This window comes from Kogia breviceps, chromosome X (genome assembly GCF_026419965.1).
Source record: "Kogia breviceps isolate mKogBre1 chromosome X, mKogBre1 haplotype 1, whole genome shotgun sequence".
Taxonomy (NCBI): Eukaryota; Metazoa; Chordata; class Mammalia; order Artiodactyla; family Physeteridae; genus Kogia; species Kogia breviceps.
In genome coordinates, this window is record NC_081330.1 from 44166594 (window position 1) to 44174117 (window position 7524).

Consider the following 7524-nt stretch of genomic DNA (forward strand, 5'->3'; position numbering starts at 1 on the left):
CTCCTTTCAAGCTTTTTACATGCCAAATTATACATTGTTGTGATTATTCTGATATCTTGGTTTTTCTCTCCATTAACTTCAAATCATACACATTTTCCTGTTACATTCTTTAAATAGTTGTGTAGTGTTCCACTGTGTAGATATGCTATAATTGATTTAACTATTCTGTTATTGAGCATTTAGATTATTTCCTTTTTGTTGACCACTACAGATAATGCTGCAATGAACATCTTTATTCATAATTTTTTCCGTACTTCAAATTATGTCCCTAATATATTTTGAAGAATGGTAATCTTATGGACTAAATTGTGTGTCCCCAGAATTCATATGTTGAAGCCCTAACCCCTAATGAGACTGTATTGGAGATAAGGCATATAAGTAGGTGATAAAGGTTGAGGTCATAAGGAAGGGGCCTTAATCTGATAAGGCTGGTGTCCCGGTCTTCCTGTCTCCCTCCCATTCTCCTTCTCTTCGTCTCTCCCTCTTTCCCTCTCTCCATGTACACAGAGGAAATGCCATTTGAGGACACAGCGAGAAGATAGCTATCTACAAGCCAGGAAGAGAGCTCTCACCAGAAACCAACCTGATGGTGACCTTGATCTGGACTTCCAGCCTCCAGGACTGTGAGAAAATAAATTTCTGCTGTTTAAGCCACCCGCTCTGTGCTATTTTGTTAAGGCAGCAAGAACAAACTAATACACATACTTACTTTGTATTTTAAAGCACCCATATGAAAATATCAATGTCCCTGGGGAAGGCTCATACAAGGGGCTGTCAGTCATTCCTGCCCTTGTGCTAGTCATTCATGCTGCTTCCTCCTGTACAATGAAGTGAAATACTGGCACCTGGAGGTGGGACTTAGCTGCAGCTAATGAAAGAATGGCAGAGGTGGGACTTAGCTGCAGCTAATGAAAGATTGGCAGAGCTTCTGAAAGTGAAAGAGATTCAGTAGTACTGACTTAATGAATGTCAAAAGAAGAGTTAACAGTTTCCCTGGTGGTGCAGTGGTTGAGAGTCCGCCTGTTAATGCAGAGGATATGGGTTCCTACCCCGGTCTGCCGAGTGGTTTAAGCCAATGAATCATGACCACTGAGCGTACCGTAGCGTCCAGAGCCTGTTCTCTGAACCAGTAGAGGCCACGACAGTGAGAAGCCCGCGTACCGCAAAAAAGAAAAAAAAAATAAGATTTAAAAATTATTTAGATTTGTAGCAGTGTTTTCTTTTTGCTTAATGAGTTGTATACATTGTTTATCAATATGAACGAACATTACTGGTCTTCTTCCTCTTCAAAGTATTTACGAAATCCACCCTTTCTTCCTACCTCCACTGCTCCAACCCTAGACCAAGCCTCTCTGGTCACATCCACCTCTCCCCTGATCTGTTCTTTGCACAACTACCAGAGTATACGTATAAAAAATGAAAACCAGATCACATCTCTTCCCTGCTCAAAACAGCTTTCTCTCACATTTAAAATAAAATCCAAACTCCTCACCATGTTATATTGTATGTGTGCAATGTTTTATATTGCCTATAATTTACTTCAAAGCACTTCAGTATCAGCTGTGTAATATACCTTGTTTATTCTAAGATGCATATTTTCCCCACTTTTCATCACCTCTGAAATTGGGATGAATTTTACCATTAATGGTACAGCATAGTTTAATTAAGAGCAATTTTTCTTTCTTGGTGCATAAGAGAATGATGGGTCTTACAACCTATGGACATCTTGGATTCATAGAATCAATGATTTAATGAAATGGTGTATTGGTCTAAAAAATAATCTTTTGAAATATTGGTCTAGTGTGGGGGCAGTGGAGGTAGGAAGAAGGGAGGGGTGGGTTTAGTATATATTTTGAAGTGGAGAAAGAACAGGCAATGATTATTCATATTGATAAACAATTTATTCAACTCATTGTAAATTAGTTTTAATTCACACTCTGGGGGTGGTTAGTTAACATTTGAATTATCCTAATCAGGAATATAGACTGAGGAGTGGTTAGTTAGCATTTGAAAGATCCTACTCAGGTGTCCTTACCCCAAAGGTAGTTACACACCCCACCACCATGTTCACATTTTCCTATCTGAACCTGTGCTAAAGCAGGAGTTCTTACACTTTCTTTGTGCCATGGGCCCCTTTGGCCAACTGGTGAACCCGATTCAGAGTCATGTTTTTAATGCACAACAAGATAAAACATAAGATTACAATTAAAACCAATTGTGTTGAAATGCAATTATCAAAATATTAAAGATACAGGGTGGGGTGGGGTGGGAGGAATTGGGAGACTGGGATTGACACATATACATTACTGATACTATGTATAAAATAGACAACTGATGGGAACATACTGTATAGCACAGGGAACTCTACCTAATGCCCTGCCCTGTGGTAACCTAAATGGGAGGGAAGTCCAAACGGGAAGGGATATCCATACCTGTATGGCTGATTCATTTTGTTGTGAAGTGGAGGCTAATACAACATTGTAAAGCAACCATACTCCAATGAAAATAAATAATAATAAAAAAAAGAAATAGGAAAAAAATATTAAAGATACAATTTTGACATATTAATATATATATTTCTTTATTAGCCCAGCAAATAACAAGATCTAGCAGCAGGTCTAATAATCACCATAGTTTTGAAATAGTAATGAATTTAATGATCTTTTAAGATATTGGCAATAGCTATAATGTGATATGAAAATATCTTTGATATGTGCTGGTGACAAAGTCACAGGTACTACTAATAAGACTGTGGTTTGTTGACTACATTCAGTAAGAAAAAAAAAATAAAGGCATAATTTTTTTCCATCAAGGTCCCAGAACCCCCTGGGTTCTATCCCCAGGACCCAAGGTTAGGAAACCTTGCACCACAGACTCCACTTATCAGCATAAAAGATGTAAGAAATATATTTCATTGGTGAAATGAATTGCTTTCAAAATATGTGAAGTGGCTAGAAATATTGTCCAGGTGCTTCCATCCTTGCATGATCAGAATATAAAAATCTGGCAAGCAAACCCAACAGCTCAGTACTCTTTGGAGTGGCATTCTAGGCCTCAGACTCTGTGTGGTCCTCTATCTCACTACATGATAACCAGCCTGCCAGATGGTCCCCAGTGATTCTTTCCTTGTGTAGTTACTCCCTTCCCACACTGAATAGGGAAGAATGTAACCACTGTAATGTAACCAGTAGAATATTATGGAAATGACCAAATGTGACTCCCAAGGCTGGGTCAGAAAAGACATTGCAGCTTCTGTCTTGCTCTGTCTTGGATCATTGCTCCGAGCTTGCACATTATGAGAAATGGAGGGCCATGTGTTGAGGAACTGAGATCTGCCAACAACTAACACTAACTTGCTAGGCATATGAGTGAACCACCTTGGAAGAAGATCCCCGGGCCCATTCAAGCCTTTAGATGACGGCAGCCCTAGCCAACATCTTGACTGCAACCTTTTGAGAGACTCTCAGCCAGAAGCAGCCAACAAAGCTGATCCTGGATTCCTGACCCACAGAAACTATGTGATATAATCAATGTTTGTTGTTAAGGCACTAAATTTGGTGGTAATTGTAGCACAGCAAGAGATAACTAATATATATCACTTAATGGAAGATTTTCCTGCTCCACCCAGAAGATAGGTTGATCCCGTTACCATATTATTAGGCCATCTGTTTCAGGTAAATCTTTCGTGCAAGCAACTTTCTGGAGTTCCTAAAGGTCAGACAGAGAGTATGTATTGATACTTCACCCAATTTACAAGAAGAGGCTATGTGACTGTTTTGAGCCCTGATTGCTAATAACTGCATGTGTCAGAATTAAGTCTGACAGTTACCTTCACTGTAACGTTCTACCTAGTAAGGAGGTTGTGGGAGAGGCGACCTATAGCCTTCACTTACCTCTAATCTTTAGAGGCTCCCTAAGTGTACCAAAAACAATGGGTTTAGGTCTATTTGCATCACATTTGCAAAGGCCTGCAAGACCCCAGATAATCTGACTTTTACCTACCTCTCTGAACTCATTTCTTACCCCATTCTCTCACTTGTCTCCAGCAACACTGGCTGTATTCATTTGTTAGGGCTGCCATAACAAAGTACCTCACACTGAGTGGCTTCAACAGAAAGAAGTTTGTTGTCTCACACTTCTGGAGGCTAGAAGTCCCAGTTCAAGATGTTGGCAGGGATTTTTCCTTCTCAGAGCTGTGAAGAAGAATCTGTTCCATGCCTGTCCCCTAGCTTCTGATGGTTTGCTGGCAATCTTGGGTATTCCTTGGCTTATAGAACCATCACCCTGATCTCTGCTTTCATCTTCACATGGTGTTCTCCCTGTGTGCATGTCTGTGTTCAAATTTCCTCCCTTTATAATGACACTAGTCATATTAAAAGCCCACCCTACTCCAGTATGACTTCATCTTAATGAATTACATCCAAATAAGGTTGCTTTCTAGAGTACTCGGGGTTCTGCATACAATTTTTTTTGGCCACACCACAGGGCTTGCAGGATCTTAGTTCCCTGACCAGGGATTGAACCTGGGCCCTTGGCAGTGAAAGCACTGAGTCCTAACCACTGGACCGCCAGGGAATTCCCCTGCATATGAATTTTAGAGGAGACACAATTCAACCCATAACACTGGCCTTCTTGCTATTCCTCTAGTACACCAAGCTCATTTCCACCTCAGGTCCTTTATATGTACTAGTTCTCCCTCTAGAATGCCAAAGAAGCATGACTGTTCCCTTCTCAGCACACAAGTGTCATATGTCAACTACTCAAAGAAGTCTTCCCTGATCATCCTATCTAAAATAGCCCCTCCACCACACACATCATTGTCTATTCCCTTCCCTGTTTCAATTTTCTTCATAGCACTCCTCATTACCTGAAGTATATTTCTTTTTATTTGTTTTTAATCTGTCTCTCCCACCAAAATATAAGTTCCATAAGGACAGGGAGCTTGTATATCTTATTTACTGCTGTATCATCAGCTCCTACACAGTGCCTGTTAGAGAGTAAGTATTTAATAAATGTTTGTTGAGTGAACATTGAATGAGCAAATGCTCACTTTGTTGATTCTCTGATTTAGTCTCTGGAAAGCCCAGTAGAATCAAGTTTTCCCTGAGAAAATGGAACTTACCCCAAACTCCTCAAGATATTCATTTTCCCCCTTGGAAATGAACTAATTTATAATCCAATTATAAAACAGTAAAATAATATTCCTTGTCTCCCCCAAAGTTACCTGTTTTTCCTCTCTTTATACTACCAGGAAGCCACCTGAGGGTAGCACAAAATCAGAGTGAAGAGAGGTCAGTTCCAAGGCAGAGGCACATTTTCAATCTTTCCTCAAAGATTGTCTGCCACCTGCTCTGTCTCCAGCCTGGCTAGTTTTTTTCCCTTCTAGTAGGCACACATTAACGGGCCAAGCTGGACTACCTATTAGGAAAAATAGGGGATCCCTTTTCATTGAATCAGCTTGCTCGGAAAAGGCCAAGGAACTAAGCTGAGTTCCAACTGAGATTTCTAAATGTAAGAGCCTTAAGTTGGAGCAATGACTATATTTTGTTCCTTATTTTTTTAAGAGCAGTCCACTTTGAGATCTGACCTGCCACCTACCTCCCAGTTCTCAGCTGTATGACCTCTGACAGGTGCTAAGATAAAGTGGTATCTAAACAAAGTCTCTAGGGGTTTTTTGATTATTGTTTGTTTTCATATTTCCTTAACAATCAAAAGAAGGGCTCCAACCCGGAATCTTGATGTTTATTTCACCTAAACTGAGGCTTTTCCTGTAATAAAAAAAGGGGGATTGTGTGTGGTTTGCTGATCTGGCAAGATTCAAGCAAGGGGGGAAGGAAGTTTAGTTTCTAAACCATTTCTTAAAGGACAAATCTTTGTTAAATAAAGGAATCTAATTAAACCATTTTGTGAGATCAGTTCCCAACTTTTTTTCCATTTAATCATTTTCCCAACCTGCTCAAGTGTTTGAGCCCTTGTGAGCTGCAGACTCTGTAAGAGCAACACTTCTCAAATTTAATGTGCACATGAATCACCTGGTGATCCTGTTAAAATGAAAATTCTAATCCAGTAGGTATGGAGAGGGCATTATAGGTGGATCAGGTGGGTCTTCAGGCATTCACTTTGGCTTCAGTCCGTTTCCAAACACCCAATGCACCCCTGTTTTCCAAAGTCCTCTGCTGCAGTACTCCATTCTAACTACTCCTTATTGCCAGATGCCCCAGGAATCTGTTATAGGTCCCCTTCTCTCTGGATCCTGCCTTCTGTGAAAATATGAGTTACAGGTGATAGTGGGTTGATTCGTTACTTCCCTCTCTCTCCTTAGAGCAGAGGCCTCATCCCCCACCCCCACCCCTCCATCAATACAAGATAACAATGGAATTTAATCATAGCCTCTGGGAGCATAGCATTTTAATTCCAATGGTAAGAATTTCCTACCCTATGACAGACTAATGAAAAGGCTATTTTTTAGTGGGGTGGGGAAGAGGAATGTCATTTTGAATTTCTCAAAAAATTATACAACATAGGAGACTGCCTGCCTGACTTACTTATACTTTCTCCTCTACCTCTCATCTGCTTTGGTCTCATTAAAGGAAACATTTTCTTATTTTAGAAGTGGAACCATGAATCTGTCATATTACCATCCATTTCATATTTATGTACAAAGAGTTGCAATTCCATAGCAAGACAAGCGACAGAGATCTGAGTGAAGGTTTCCCTGTTGATGACAGTACATTATTTGGTGTTTACAGAAGGTAAAAGGAACCTGATACTATTTGACCAATATTTCACCCAATAATTTTTCTATAATTTCCTCATTTAGGTAGAATTGAAACTAGTTAGCTAAAACTACTTATTTAAGCTTTCAACCCACAGCACAAAATACTTTATAGGGCAGCCTATTCTCATGCTCATTTTTTTAACGTCTTTTTTTTTTTTTTTGCTGTACGCGGGCCTCTCACTGTTGTGGCTTCTCCTGTTGTGGAGCACAGGCTCCGGACGCGCAGGCTCAGTGGCCATGGCTCACGGGCCCAGCCGCAGTGGCCATGGCTCACGGGCCCAGCCGCTCTGCGGCATGTGGGATCTTCCCGGACCAGGGCACGAACCCGTGTCCCCTGCATGGGCAGGCGGACTCTCAAGCACTGCACCACCAGGGAAGCCCATAACGTCTTTATTGGAGTATAATTGCTTTACAATGGTGTGTTAGTTTCTGCTTTATAACAAAGTGATTCAGTTATACATATACATATGTTGCCGCCTCCCATGAGCACACCAAATTTACAATTATTTACAGAGAAACTATTGATTAGAAAACAAAAGACTTAGCAGAAAAGATTTTCTACAATTAAAGATATAGAGAAGGAACCATAATGAGATGGGACAAAAGATGAAACATCAAGAAAAAGAAAGAGAAGAAAAAAAGAAAGAAAGAAGTTCATACTATCACCTTTCCAAGAGGGGCTGAAGCCAGGTTGAACTTTTGATTTCCAAAACTTAGTCTTTTGGTGTAAGGTGGCCAAACAAGGA